This window comes from Cimex lectularius, unplaced genomic scaffold (genome assembly GCF_000648675.2).
Source record: "Cimex lectularius strain Harlan isolate CLEC.00 unplaced genomic scaffold, Clec_2.1 scaffold34, whole genome shotgun sequence".
NCBI classification, from domain to species: Eukaryota; Metazoa; Arthropoda; class Insecta; order Hemiptera; family Cimicidae; genus Cimex; species Cimex lectularius.
This window is the reverse complement of record NW_019392635.1, coordinates 424256-441132: the sequence shown is the minus strand read 5'-3', so window position 1 is coordinate 441132 and position 16877 is coordinate 424256. Positions and strand designations below refer to the sequence as shown.

General features: G+C 34.3%; 1 protein-coding gene across 1 annotated transcript in view; it reads left to right on the top strand.

The window, feature by feature from the left end:
• Positions 1-16877, top strand: part of LOC106661873 (neuropeptide Y receptor type 2) — a 159552-nt gene that overhangs the window by 122163 nt on the left and 20512 nt on the right. The window lies entirely within an intron of this gene.

Here is a 16877-nt window from a genome sequence, read left to right as displayed (position 1 = left end):
ATCGCAGTTACTTGCCCAAAAATAGAAGTATCGGTTTTTTACAATATCTTATTATCTTATTACATAAAAACGTCAATTTAATTTTTTTTATATTTGTTTTAGGTATCTATGGTGGTCCAAATAATTAATCTTTCAATCTCTTTCAATTAATTAATCTTTATGTAAGGTTGAAATTAAAAAGTTAGTGACACGAGCGAGATTCGAACCCACGACCTTCGGCTAAATACGCCGCTGCTCTTCGAATCCCGCTCGTGACACTAACTTTTTCATCTCAACGAATACCTTACATAAAGATTAATTAATTGAAATTATATATAAAATTCAATCTATGTTGTTTTTTTATGTTGAAGTTAGTTAAGGTATCAGTTATTACATTTAATCAACCAAAAAAGGAATTCTAAATAATCAGTTTAAAAAAAAATTAATTATAGGGTTTAGAGATGAAACGATGAGCGAGAGTGGGTTTAGCTTGGTGCTGCGATTTAGTCCCATTGTAATTGTAATAAATGGTAAGCCACCCATAAAACAAGTTCAATATTACTTTTCAAACCTGACATCAATGTTTTTTAAATACGTTTTTTTAATTATAAACGATGTAATAATAAAATACGAAATATNGTGTAAAATAAGTGGAATCAGCCGGATTCAATCCGTTCTTTCAAACGGGAAAAAGAGATTTTTTTGTAAATAATTTTACACAATTTATAATAAAAATCATAAAATACAAAGTTTATTTCGATGTCAATATGAATACAATATAGTTACAGAGAAGACAGGAAAAATTTCTAATCTCCTCCTGTTATCGCCGAAAATCAGGAAATTGAGAAAGGCGGAGGGTAGGTTAGGCCAAAAGAGCTTCGCTCCCCAAGAGGGATATTATTTATACTACTTTTATAAATCTACAGTTTTTCATTTTTTTTTTTTTTTTTCAATTATACATTCAACATATAGCTTGTACAAAGATCTAGTTTCAACATTATAATTATTTGAGAGATGAGGTTTTGCTTGACGTGACGTAGTTTAAGAAAAACATTTTCCTTATCGAGCCAACGTTTCGCCCTTTGTTGAAATCATCTTCAGACCCTGGGATTTACAAACATTGGTAAGATTATAAAGATACAATGATGAAGATGTGAAAATGAATTTATACAATGATGTACGCAGTATAGAAATTTTAGGTTTATTTTTTTAACGAGGTTCACAACAGCAGAAGTTATATCAACCTGTTGTTTTTGAAAAAAAAAACTCATTTGTATGTCGGGCTCGACTGCAGGGCTGCTGGATTCGAACCCGGAACCTTTACCTTAGAGTAATGAGCGCCGGGTCAACGCCTAAACCGTTGCGGCCACCGACGCCCCGTTTTTTATTTATTCAAAGTATTTGTACATCATTTTATAAATTCATGTTCATTGTATTTGTATAATTTAAACAATGTTTATAAATCCCAGACCCTGAAGATGATCTCAATAAAGATCGAAACGTTGGTACGATAAAGAAATTGTTTTTCAGACCAAATTCACACCAGACCGCATCTCACGACGATCTTTAAATAATCAGTAATTAACGTTTACTAAATATTACACGTTACTAATGGTCAACTTATAGACCTCTATTTTATTACTTTGATAAAGTTGTACAAATATAAAGTTATATATATATACACACAAAAAATTATAATAAACAGAGACCTTATTTATTTTGTCAAGCTGCGGGATGATTTTGATTTGAATATGTATACTGATAGATCTAGAGAACGTAGATCTGTTTTTAAGTCACGGCTAAGTTGTAAATAAGCCGGAGTTCGATCATAAATCTGGTATGTTCAATGCATTGAGAAGAGATTTAACGCAGAAAAAGTTTAGTCCGCAAGTGTTTGCACGCTGAAAATACTTCATTGACAAAGAAGTAAAAAGTTCATATTTGATTTGAATGGCCAAGACCGTTTTCAATGCCATTTTCATGACTTAAGCAATGAAAACTGCATTAAACAAAACGTCAAATGCAATAGCCTACTATGGGAAAATACAATTAATATTTTGTTCAACAAAAACAGATCAGAGAAATCATTCACAGACTGATCCTTGATAGGTCACGACATTGCTTCTAGGATGTAGATGTGAAGATGTGGTAGATGTAATCATATCTCCAGGGCAGTGGTCGGTGTACGTGGTGCTCTTGACACTCATGCATGCCCTTTGAGTGTATCAAAATATAGAAATTTTAGGTTTAATCGAAATATTTGTACTCACTCAAAGTGTATGTTGTCTGTATAGATGTATGTAAACACAGATCGCTACCTCAACTTTACTCACATATCCTCTTCATACAATATATAAAGCCATCTGTGTAGATGTGTCACGGTTGTGTGTCATTTTGAAATTGTTTAAGACATTAATATTTCTTTGTTTATGTATGTTTGATTTAGAAAGTGTTGAGTTGTATATACACATTCATCACAGATTGGTATCAAAAACCTAAAAACACAGATCGCTACCTCAACTTTACATCACACATCCTCTTCATACAATAATAAAGCCAACTGTGTAGATGTATCACGGTTGTGTGCCGTGTTGAAAGTGTTAGTGAGATAGTAATGTTTGATTTTTAAAGTATTGAGTTGTATACACACATTCATCACAGATTGGTATCAAAAACCTAGAATCTCAGATCGCTACCTCAACTTAATATCACACCATCCTCTTCACACACAGCCAAAAGGCTACTTCACAGAATTATTACCCTAAGCCATGTATCTTTTCACCACAAGAACATAAAGATAAACAAACTTATCCTACATAACGAGCACTACCCTACACACATATTCAACAAAATAGTCAACAACTACAACTCAACACTAACACAATCTGTTATTACTAATAATTCACTAGTTTTGTGGTTCCGCTTGAACAATTACTTAAGGTTTTTAGTCGATATAAAAAGTCAGTGTCATGAGCGGGATTCGAAACCACGATCTTCTGCTAGATACGCCGCTGCTCAGGTGGTAGAGCAGCGGCGTATCTAACCGAAGCTCATGGGTTCGAATCCCGCTCATGACATTGACTTTTTTATCTCGCCTAAAAAACTAATTACTAATAATGTCTCATCAAATCTATCAAAACAACGAACATAAAATTCGTCCACGGCCTATCAAACAAATTAAACACATTTCTTTATTCTGGTAATTTTAATATTGCCTCCAAAAACTATAAAACTATTCTCAGCCTTTCTTCCAAAATTAACGATCCCACCCCTGTAATAAATAACTCTGATGTAAATTACAAAATCAATTGAATAAATTGTCCGGCAACTTACATCGGAATTACATCGTAATTTCTGAATAAAAAGATAAAACAACATATCTAGGATTGCAAATAACCCAACCAAAATCCTACAGCACTGGCAACCCACCACTTTGAACATCAACACAATGCGATTTCAACAATTCAAAAATATTAACCACAGAACAAAACAAACATAAACGTAATTTTTTAGAAACGGTTTACATTAAATCAGATAAATACAGCATCAAATCAAATTCGATATCGATGACACACAAAACATATAATACAACATATAAAATAATCATTGCTCCACACATCAAATAATTTCTACATAGTCTAAATCCCCAACAATTTATCTTTCCTTCCCCTAATAATCCTGTCTATAATAATCCTGAAAGGAACGACAAACCGTTACCCTTTTTTCCCATTGTCGGTCCCCTTCACCTCAAAGAAGCCGACTCCTCAGAAAAATGATTTTCTTTCTCTACCTCCTTCCCCACTCCTTCAAAATCAAACATATATAAACAAAAACCATTAATATCTCACAAACACTTTCAACACGACACATCTACATCTTAATCTCAGTTTTAAGGTAGAATTGGAACAATAATTATTGAAGAGGAAATTCAATTTTGTGCCTATGAAGCTGGTTGAGATTTCCTTGGAACGTTTAGGAGGGGAGAATTCAATAAATTTCAAAGTGACGATAAGAGCTTTGAAGGGAAGACAGTCGACCGGCCGGCCATACCTTAATGGACAAAGAGAGTCAGAGACATGGTGAAAAATTCAACGTGCGAACAGAACGATTCTATCACGATAAACTATGCGCCGAGAGAGTTTTCTCTTGGGAATTTGCCATGACTGTTGCAAAACCTAATACTGAAATGTTTTATCGATAAATTCTTTTTACCACGCCCACCCGAAAGCATTGGTTTGAGCTCCTATTCTCGCTCTCACGCCCTCAAACAACCTCCTTTTGCGATATTTCTCTCTCCCTCTCTTTCACTTCTTTTCTTATTCTTTTCTCTCTAAACAACCCAAAAATGAATAGGGATATGATCTGAAAATACTCTTACCGTCATGGAAATTTAAAATTATATTTTTAGTTGTGTTTCTAATCTTTTCTTTCTTTCTTAGTTCTCGGTGAGAGAGAGGTTGAGATATCAGTCGATAATGCTTCTTTGAAGCACATCCCACGTATGCTCAGTTGACTTCAGGTGTAGATTCCAGCAAGGAAAGAATTCTTATTCCCGATTACTCATGGTTTCCAAGTCAATTTTTCTATTTGTCGTCCAAGAATCAAAAATCGTGGCCAATCAAATCCTTGGTTATTGGAACAAAATCGCAAAAGATTTCTTCATAATACCGCTGAGCAAGGATCATACATCCGCGCAAGTAAATTTCTGCTATGTCTGTCATAGGTTGTGACTGGGGTAATAAATCGAGGATATATACATTTATTAGCTTCTCTCTATATTCATATCATAAATCTGCAACCATTACAGCCGAGTAGTTTGTGTTCAGAAACTCTCTCCGTGCACCAAGTTAATCTTTGCTTTGGATGACATATTGCCAGACATCCTAACGGATCATGGATCTTAATGGACGTTGGGTTGTACTCTGATGTGATGAATGATGAGAGGAGACTAGGAGGTGGGGTTAATGTTCTCCAAGCACTGCAGCCATCCGGTTATCGTACTTTTCTAGCTTCTTGGTTCAGCCTGCGATTAGATCCTTTTAAGGAGACATTGACTGTCATCACTGACATTGAGAGGTTATTGTCTGTCGTCGCTCAATTCCTTTTCCAGGGTTTTTTTTGTATCCCAGGTTATGGCTCGATTGAGTAGTTGCTTCACATTCAAAGATAGTATGGAGTAATATTAAAGTTGGAGTTTTTATCGACATGACAGTAATCGCATTATATTTTGTTTCAGTATCTTCTACCTCAAAAAATTCTAATATAAAATGGACTGTTTCTTCCTCCTCATTGCATAATCTACAGATAGGATCATCGTTTAATATGCCCATGTTGGGTAGATGTTTTCTCAGATGCCAGTCACCTGTTCCTATCTCTCCTGTGAATTTAACCCTCTCTAACGTTAGCAGTGAGATTTCCACTCTTGGTGGGAGCTGTTTTAGCATAAGTTTACTGAGTCTAGCACCCCTAGAGTTTATCCATTTCTTTTTGTGTTTTTAGATCCATTTTGTGATGGAGGATTCTGGGTTGGTTTGTCTCATCTCAAGAAGGAGTCAGAGCATATATCTCATCTGGGATATCCTCCACTGGCCAGAGTGTTTGCCTTTTTGTTGCTCACAATTCTTTTGTGTCCTTGTACAAAGAGATCATCACTTTATTGTGGTTCCCCAGGTTTTGAATATTTTCGATACATTCATTGACTAGTTGAGATGTAATTTCTATATATGCTAATGCTTTAAGCGTTGACAACTTGGATTTAGCTTGAAAGACCGAGATGAAATTCCCTAATGAGTTTTATTGCTCATGTTTTGAGTTTGTAAAAAAAACGCCTGATCCGGTTCCCTGGGGTAGGTTTTGGAGTCATGTGTATACAATGTAATTGTATCTGATGATCACCTGAATTCTTCTTCGTTGAAGTCTGTTGAGATTTTATAGGGCTTGAACAGAATGTTTCAGGGATTTTAATCAGTCCCCATTTCTAGGTATGGGTGTCTGATTTTACGGTTAACCTCTGAATTGTAGACCAATTTTACGAACAGATAAATTGAATCCTTCATGCCAAAATAACATGATTTATGTCTTATTTAAAAGTGTTTTTATCCTCTGGCTTTTGACTTCTTGGCCTCCTGGCAACAGTTCCAGTTTCCTAATTCGATTTGAAGTGTGATAAAACATACTTTGGATGATATCTGGTTCAACTTATGATTAAGGAGTTTTAGTTTATCGTAAGTAGGCGCATTCTAATTGGTAATTGGGTGGGTCGATCAGCCTACTTAAACAAACATTGTTGTCTCGCATTGCAGTTTGATTTAAATGCCATTCATCCAGCCTGTCAGTTCATTCCGTGATTCATTCAAGTAGTCTTGGAGTCATGACATTGGGCTTTGATCATAATGTCATCGGCGAGCGAGGCTATTAAAATGTAATCGTTGAAAGAATCTTATGGAGGTAGAAAAGTTAATAGGACTGGAAATTTATTAAACAAATATACAAGGTGAGTGGCGATAAGTACCGAAAATTTCAGGTGTTTCTACTAACCATATGCAACAAAAAAACTACCTATAAACCCCTGTCAAAATCTCAACGGTAAAGAAGTAATTTCAGGTTTTGGGTGTTTTTTAATTTGTCGACTTAGGCCCACTCAATTGCCTATAAACTTTAGAATTCATGACTGTAAAAAAATCGGGTTTGTGCCAACTGAAAGAACGTTAAATTTGATGTATGGAAACTTATTTACATTATAAAATTAGTAGAAAAGTTCTGCACGAAAGATTCTGAAAAAACAAAAATGTTAAAATTTGGAATTTTTTGAAAGTGTTCGATTGGTAACTGTTAATAACTACAAACTCTTGGAGCTCTGCAAATTCACATAACAGTTCAGCATTTCATTAGCTTCCGGCGGTATACCCAACATTTTCGATTGCGCTTCTGGAAGGACCAAAAATTTTGCATTTTATTGGAAAAACTATCGATGAGGAGGGCACGCTCAATTTTCCAAGAAAAGAGTCTGGCTCTTGAGTTTCGTGTCAGTTCTTTATTGTTCAATTCAATCAGTTTGCTAAATTTAACGTGGGGCCCCCTTCATCCATACAAGTTTTTCCAACAAAGTGCCATATTTTTGGGCCTCCAGAAGCGCAATCGAAAAAGTTGGGTAAACCGCTGGAAGCTAATGAAATGGGGAATTTTTAAAGCTCCAGGAGTTTGTAGTTATTAACAGTTACCAATCCAGCATTTTCAAAAAATTCCAAATTTCAACATTTTTGTTAATTCTGAATTTTTTGTGCAGAAATTTTTCATCAATTTTTCAATGTAAATAAGTTTTTTTACAGCAAATTTAACGTTCTTTCTGGTGGCACAAACCAGATTTTTCTAGTCAGAAATTCTGAAGTTTATAAGTAATTTAGTGTACCTGTCAAAAAAAAAAAAAACCAAAACCTTAAATTACTTGTTTACCTTTGAGATTTGGACAGGGGTTTATAGGAAGTTTTTTTGTTGCATATGGTGAGTAGAAAACACCTCCTGAAATTATCGACACTTATCGCCAATCACCCTGTTTAGTCAGCGATTAGATAAACTGTTTAATAATACCAACTTGATTTGAAGAAGCTAATTAATAGTCGATGTTGGTAATGATGTCATGTGTTAATAAATATAGTTGTAATAAATCTTAAGAACAATTAGAGCGTGGGTATTGTTCTGAAAGGGTAACCTTTGATAATATATTAAGATTAACGACAATAGGCGGTGTTCATTTTGTAATCATCGCCCGAAGAAATGGCAAAACTTGATACTTGAAGCTTTATGAAAGATGTTTAAACGATCTTGCCATTTGTGCCATCGCGTAACAGTTTCAACAATTCAAAGCTATAAATGTCAGAAAATTCATTTTCAGAAACCGTTTCCAATTGTGTTAAAAAGACACCTTCTTATAGGATGTACAACTTTACCCAATCTGTGTTTCGGAAAACGATTATTATTTTATTAAATACTCAAAAAACATTAAGCCTACTGTGACCTTTTAAGAGCTTAGTAAACTTTGACTCAAAGCGAATAAAACAAAGACAAGAGACAGAAATAAATCCATCGGACTGTAACAAGAGCCCTTACTTTCAACACATTCGACCGTTAAGTAATCAAAAGAAAGTTTTTTTTTACACAGGCGGCTTATTGGTTTAAGGCATTTCTTTGAAAAAAGGCCTTTACTAAAATATCGATCGATTCGGTTTTGAAATGGACTTCCTTGCTGTTATTCGTTTTAAGTCGGTGAAGCGCCTCGTCAAAGAGAAGGACCGATTTGTTTTACAAAGTTGAGAAAAAATGCGCCGGAAATCGAGTTTCGGTGATAGAAAGGGCAATGTTTTCCAATTAAATGATAAGCGTATTTTTACATACAAATAAAGTTATAACCACGTCAAGTGCAAGATTTAAAATTACACAGTATATCGATCAGAAAGTTAAAAAAAAAACACTAAGTTAAAATTGCAACGCATATTAAACCTGACTGTGACACAATATGAAATAACACCGCACATGAAATAAAGTTTCCATTTCCAATAAAAGTTTTTAGTTCAATTCATGCAATAATAATGAAAAAAGTTAGTTAATGAGATCCCTGCTTCCTGGGATAAAGGAACAGCTTCCTCGCTGTCGACGCATTCACAAGTTTCCGTCTCTCAATGTCCTTGCGCTTGTCACCAGTATATCTTAAAAATTAAATTTCCCGACACAATTGACCTACATAATCCATAATGAATATTTCTGACGACTTATATTTTATACGTTTCTTTTTCAACAAATCATAGCGAAAGGTAATCCGAGGAATTTCTCAACAACTCATCCCTCCCACCTCCAAAAAAAAGAAGAGAAAATACCGCTTATATTTATTTATTTCCGGCATAAAGCGTGTGCTCTGTGGGCCCCATAAACATTCCATCTTCCTCTCTGCAGTAGAAATTACAACATCCTCTTACACTAAACTAAAGCATGGCAACAAATCTAAATAAATTCTCTGGGGGATAACTTGGAAGTACAGAAAGTACAAAAAGGAGGACAAAGGGATAAGCATCGATAAAAAAAACCATCGATGGTGGTACGACGATCGACTCTATAGTCTATACATCGATGGTTTTTTGAGTAATCAATACTCAAAACATAAATCATTTTCATATGCATACATTATTTTTATGTGCCATTTTAGAAACATAAGCTAATTTTTCAAACCTCGCCATTTCTGAACCTTTATCAGGAATGTGTGGTGTTCAGTGACCATTGTTTAATGATTATTTGGAGGTCGTGATATGCGGTCTGGTGTGCCTAGATCTTAGAAAAACATTTTCTTTATCGTGCCAACGTTTCGATCTTTATTGAGATCCCCTTCAGGGCCTTGGACTAATAAACATTGTTTAAATTGTACAAATACATGTAGGAAGTGAAAATAAGAAAAAAACTGAATTAATACAATGCTAGAAAATTAAAAAAAAAAAGAATTTATACAATGCTAGAAAATTAAAAAAAAAGAATTTATACAATTGTATAAATTCATTTTGTAATCAAAAAGATTGTATAATTTTTTATCTAAAATTTTCTAGCATTGTATAAATTGAGGTTGTTGTTTTTTTGTAATCAAAAATTTTTTCTAACATTGTATAAATTCATTTTTTTAAATAAAATTTTCTAGCGTTGTATAAATTCAATTTTTTTCACATCCTACGTGTATTTGTAAATTTTAAACAATTACAATTAATTAACGTTTTTAGGTGAGATAAAAAAGTCAATGGCACGAGCGGGATTCGAACCCACGATCTTCGGCTAGATACGCCGCTGCTCTACCACTTGAGCTATCGTGACCTCGATCCACTCGGACACCAACTTCCTATCTCAACCGCACCTTTTCAGTTTTCCCTCCTTTTTGCCATTTTTCACCGTCGGTTCGAATCCCGCTCGTGCTATTGACTATTTTATCTCAACTAAAAACCTTAATTAATTGTAGTATATTAATTGGTCAAGCGGACCACGAAATTAGTGAATTTTAAACAATGTTTATTAATCCCAGTCCCTGAAGATGATCTCAATGAAGATCGAAACGTTGGCGCGATAAAGAAAAACTTTTTCTAGTACCTACTTCACACCAGACCGCATCTCACGACCCCCAAATAATCTTTATTAGAAATTTGATTGATAAAAATTATGTTGTTTTTTTTAATAACATTTATTAGGAATTATTTTTGCCTTTGGCTTCATTTATAGTTATATTTAGATCTCTCGGACCCTTTTAAATAAAAGACGTCTATTGTTAAAGTATTTTGTTCCTGTGAATTTTATTCAAAATACCCCGCTGTTTTTCTTCTATACATTGGAAAACATCCGTCAGCCACCCAAGCGCAATTCCTGTCTCTTGCTCAAAAAAAAGGTAAAGGTTTAACACGTACGTAACTGAAATCAACCATATCCTTAATTTGTTAGAATTGATGTATCTCAATTTTACAACCACATCTTCTCCGAAACGGAATTAAAACAACGTAGCTTTAAAGCCAATTTATCATCTAAGCGATTTCTGGTTTTCGAAATAATCTGTCCAGCTTTGACAAATAATCGTTCAGAACAGTTGTGCCACTAAGGCAACAAATTGAACAACTCCTGACAGGTTCTGATTGGGCACTTTCATATCAGAAATATGGGTTATTCCCTATTCACAAAAGTGGAAATTAAGAAAAACTGAAAAAGTTTATAAAACATCGACAGCCCAGCATCGATTGTCAAAAAACATCGAACATCGTTCCTACAAAGAGCATATCAAAAGAAAAATAGGACTTCGCCCACTTCATGTTGAAAATCAGCGGCAACAAACACATGCTAGGGAGAAATAAAGTACATATCCTACAAACCCGTGAATCCTGGAGCGGTGAAAAAAAAATCGTACGTTGATTTGCGTCGTTTGTTCGTATCGACAATGAAGAGGACGGATTGCTCTCAAATGAATGAATTCAACAAATTCTCTCCCCTTTGAGTAAATAGTCGCATGTTAGCGTTAACGTAGCGTTTCGAAATTCGCAGTTTTTCGGAGATTTGGAAATAAAACCACACTCGGGTCAGACCACAAAATACTACAATACGGTACTGAAATCTGGTAGTCGCTCACCAGTGTTTATTTACCATAATCGAACCATAGCGTAAAGGAAAATCCGTGGAGCGTGACTGTTGGGGTAAATTCGTTTTCCTTGAACCGTGATGCGGAGCTTAATTGACATTAGCGGTTAGTACTTACGTTTTCGTATTCAATTAGGGAAACCTACCTTAATGCTAAACAGGGACAAATTCCTAAGAAAGTCTTTTTATTTACGTAACTCTTTTTCTTTCTTTTTTTTCTTAATTTTAAACTCAAGAACTTGTTTGTAAGGAACAGCCAGGCTAAGGATAATAATTTATAGAATGAAATCGTCGAAAAAAAAGAGAATTAAGAGAGATGTTTTACCTTTTGTTATTTTCTAGAAACCGTGGATTAAATTCCTTATTAAATAATAACCAAGATCAAGACAAAGTAATATTTGATTAATTTTCTGAGAGATTTTCTTATTGTTTAAAATAACAATTTAACATGCTTCCCGGATTGCATGTTTTGCTATTACACATAATTACGAAATGCTCCAAATTTTATATTTCACCTCAAAGGCGCTTTATCTTTGTAATGGTCAAAGTAAATGGTTTTTAAATTAATATTGAAAAAAATAGGTGAGACATTTTTCAACTGAATTGATCCAGTTAGGGCTGAAAGGACTCTGTTAAACGTCTGATCCTTTTCATTTGAAAAAATATAAACAATCACGAAAGTTAACATAATTATTCGGGGGAAACCTCTTTGTTAATTAAGGTATAATCTTTTCGTACGCCAACGCTTTCAAATCAAAATTCTAAGAATGATTTATTATTTTCCATGCAGAAGTACACGCAATTAAGAGTTAACCTCAGCATCAGGAAAACAAAAATAATCAAATCAGAACAATTAATTCGAACTTCACCAGCTTGATGTGCTGGTTTATTTTAGTACTTAAGATCGTCATAACAATACAGGCTCTAACAGCAGAATAAAAAGAAGCAGATTCATTAAAATATAACTTGCCAAGAGTTAATACTTTAAATAAAAAAATAAAGAACTAAGAAAATATACAAAAAAATCAAATCCCTGAGCAAACATTACCCAACTACCAAGAAATGCTGCAAATATCAAATTATTTAAAATGGAAAACATTTCAAGAGCTTTAATTAACTACCGTGTATACTAATTGAAAGGCGCAATTCCTTGGCTCCATATAGAGAGCGTGTGGAATGCCACCTGAGATGAGAATTGTACTTGAGCACGTCAGCGAGTATGTGGGTCCCCTGGTCCAATTCTTGGAGAAAAACGGGTTATTTTATTGTGTATAGTACTGATAAGGTTGTGACCCGAACGGTGTTGAGAGTGAATGTATTTATTGGCGTGAATGTGTAGTCTGAAAGGGCCTATGGCGGAATATTGAGTCCTCATCGACCTTCAATTAGGTAAGTATGTAATAAGTGCAAAAGGTATGTAATAAGTGTAATATCGAGTATTCGACCACCCTGCGTAAATGGTGCAAATATGAACGAATGTATTGAATGATTGATCTAACCGTTGTTAACCGCTGGAGCCCAACCTCGATCCTGGACGGACCGTCTCGAGAGTTTCTGGTAATTTATCGTAAATTAGACAAAAGCTGGAATTGCCGGTGGACTGCGAATAATAATAACGTGTATGTACATTCGTGTGCAGGTTTGAGCCCACGTACAATAGTAATCAATAAGTACCATTGCAAGGAAGGAATTTCCCACTTTTTAAGTACAATATCATGCTGATATAGTTGAAGGATTTGTACTTCTTTGACTTTATAAATGTGTCATTCAATTCAGAAAAACGCCAGGACTTCTGTTTTTTTTCTCGTTTCATTATTTTAGTGTTTATTCGTACTGTAATGGAGTTCTTCTGTACTTGTGTTTGTTAATTTGTACATTTAATACGACTTTTAATTCTAAAAAATAAATTTTAATGAAAATAAAATTATCGCCAATATAATTAATATTGTAATTTTTATTAAGAAATCGTGAGATGCGGTCTGGTGTGACGTAGGTTTCAGAAAAACATTTTCTTTATCGTGCCAACGTTTCGATCTTTATTAAGATCATCTTCAGGGCTCAAAGTGTTTGTTTTCTGCGTAATTGTGCCATTCTTGCGTGTCGTATTGAGAGTGCCAGTGAGATATTGATGTTTTATGTTTATATTCTTTGAATTTTGAAGGCGTGGAGAAGGAAGTAGGGATAGGAAAATATTTTCATATGAAGAGTCGGCTTCTTTGAGATGAAAGGTCCCGACAGTGGGTAATGCTTCGGCCTGATTATTCTTTCAGGATTATATAAACGGGGATAATTAGGGAAAGGAAAGTCAAATTGTTGAAAAATAGACTATGTAATGTTTGATGTGAGGAATGTAATGATCATTTTGTATGTTATATTGTATGTTTTGTATGATGTGATGATGATATATGCTAATTTGATAATATCATTAATCAAATTCAATATCGATAACATACATATCAACATACATCATCACATCACACGAAACATATCATATAACATATAAAACAATCATTACATTCCTCACATCAAACATTTCTACAAAGTCTAATTCTTCAACAATTTAGCTTTCCTTTCCCTAATTATCCCCGTCTAATCCTGAAAGGATAATCAGGTCGAACCATTACCCATTTTTTCCTATGGTCGGCTCCTTTCACCTCAAAGAAGCCGACTCCTCATATAAAAATTGTCGTTCTGTCCCGACTTCTTACCCAACCCCTTCACAATCCAATGTGAATATACATAAAACAGCAATATCTCACTGACACTCTCAACACGACACACAAGAATGATACATCTACACAGAAAATAAACACTTTGAGTGAGTACAAATACTTTGATTGAGTCTAAAATATCTAGCTTTGCATAAATTCATTTTTTCACATCCTACTATATCTATATAATTTAAACAATGTTAATAAATCCCAGGCCCTGAAAATGATCTCAATAAAGATCGAAACGTCGGCACTATAAAGAAAATATTTATCTAAACCTACGTCACACTAGACTGCATCTCACGATCTCCATATAATCAATAACGGTCACTAAACACCACACATAAAGAAAATAAATTTGCAAAAGCTAGTATAAAAAAGAAAAGAAAACGTTTTATGTTTAATATATTATAATTTATTTATTCCAAATCATGAGATATAAGTTTAGCAATCAAAACTCTCGTTGTTTCCAAAACAGTGAACCTGATTTCTGAAAGAATGGGGGAGGCACTCATCCACAAAATGAAAGAGGTCTCCCTCTCGGATATATATAGTTCCCACCTATGTTTGGAGAATTAATTAATTACGGAAAACATTAGATTATTAATCGGTTAAGTCGAAAAATACTTTTCAACGATGGAGATTCTGCAAAGCAGAAATATATTGGATCTAAAAGGCCGATTCGAAAGAATTGAGGATTCAAAATCCGAGTATATAGAGAACCGCTATCCATTATAAAAGGAGGGCTCTGCCAAAAAGGCAATATTAAAATCAGGAGCTAGTAAATTGAGCGCTTTGAACACGGACGAATTAGCATTTATTACATCAACCGTAATTTTGGGAAGCTTGTGTCCAGAGCAACGAGTGTCCCGCTTATAAATAAAATATGATTGGTTGACATGGGAACCTTAAGGTAACATTCACTACACCTAGATTTTCGCCAGTTGCCAGTTGGCTTACCTGAACCCAGAAGTAATTTCCATGATAATTTAATGAAATATTGTTAAAATATCTTAAAGAAATGCTGAAAAGGAAGGTTTCATATACATCTTTAAATTACTAATCATAAACTTAAGCATGAAAGGGTTGAAGAATGTAAATAATTGAAAAACAACTAAAATAATATATCATGGAAAATTAAAATGGTCCTAAATTTAATTAAAACTTGAAAATAAAACTAAAACTTAAAAGAAAACGTTGAGAAATTAAACTAACTTAAATGGATCGCTACGATAACTACTTAAACAATAACGAAATTAAAGGCTTCAATAAAATAATATGAAGTGAGAGAGAGTGAGGATAGATATTTTAAGTTGAAGTGAAGATCTGATAATAGTGGTTTCTCGGTCCTCACGATTTCTTCTCGGTGAGTTGGAACGAGCCGTCGAGTCCTGGACTGAAGAAACTCTCTCTGTCACAAAATAGTCGCAGGGGTGCAAAATGGTGCAGATGCAGCAGGAAGGCACAAAGATGAAGACAGTACGGTTGCAGCAGGGTGAAAAAATCTCCTCTCTCTCTCTCTCTCTCTCTCTCTCTCTCTCTCTCTCTCTCTCTCTCTCTCACACACACACACACACACACACACACACACAAATAATCTCACTCTCTCTCACACACACAAACACAAATTCTCTCTCTCTCTCTCTCTCTCTCTCTCTCTCTCTCTCACACACACACACACACACACACACACACACACACACACACACCAATTCTCTTTCTCTCTCCCTCTATCTATCTCATACCCACGTACACACAAACAGAACATACAACAAAACAGAAATTGTGCATTGGGATGTAGAAAGAAATACCTGAGAACGGCGCTGTGGATGCTAAACACGCGCGACTTAACTGTTTTCCTGCACTGTATCACACAACTCAATATATTCTGTAACGGGAGCATATTAAAAATTATTTCTACTACAGACTCTCTCTCTCTCTCTTTCTTTCTTTCTTTCTTTCTAAAAACAATCAAGATTTTAGCGTTTCTTCGCTCGCCATTTCACCGCTCCTTTTTTCTCCCATTGCTCACCCATCCCCGCACGAAAAATTTAGCAGGCGCTAAGTAATATTTCATTCAACGTGACCAGTCGATGCATACGCTCTGTTTTGAAAGCGAATTGTATGTATCGCACACCAACAAGAAAAGTAAGACACAACTCTAAAAAAATATATATATATATATTTTGCAGGAGAGATAGATGGAAGTTTACGGTTTTTTTTCTTTATGTATTAAGTACTCGCCATTAGAGTTGATGGCTATAAAAACTTGACTCATGTATATTGTCTTTCATTTGACCAAGAATTAAGGAAAAATACAAAATTTTTAAAATTCCAGCTACTGCCCCTAAAAACTACCTATTTTGCAGTTGTATCTCTTTTCTTGCATATATTGACTCTCGGTATTTTAAGTTAAGTCGTTTGCTCTAACGATAATGGTGGTCAATGAATGACTATAAGCGTATTAATTTATTTTTAATAGCAACAGACAACATACAAACCTAACAAACGAGCATAAATATCCATCTAGTAATTTTTACTAAGATTATTGTTGACTCAAATGGGCTTTCTTCCTGGAGTCAGAGCTAATTAGTTATTTAAAATACAAAAATTAATTATTGAAATAAAGGTTTTATTGATTATTAAAAATAATGTAATTTCTTCTCAACAGCAGAGGTTATACTCAGGGTGCCAGTGTTTTTGCAAAAAAGCCCATTTGTAAGTATGTATACAAGAGATCAATTTTAGTGTATCTCGGGGAATTGGTACACAACCTAAGGAACTTATTTTGTACTTCATGTAATTTTTTAATATTTGTAATGAGAAACACCAGACAGGACAAGCGATTTTTACATAATAAAAAACAATTGTACAAATACAAAGTATCTTTCTCATAATGTGAAATTAATTTAGGCCCAGATGATGACCTTAAAATAAGTCGAAAGCTTGGCAGTGACAACTGAATTTGCTTTTTTCTTCAAGACCATACCTTGGTCGTAGAGTGTTCGCGAATTATTTTAGTTTCATTTATTTTATTTTAAT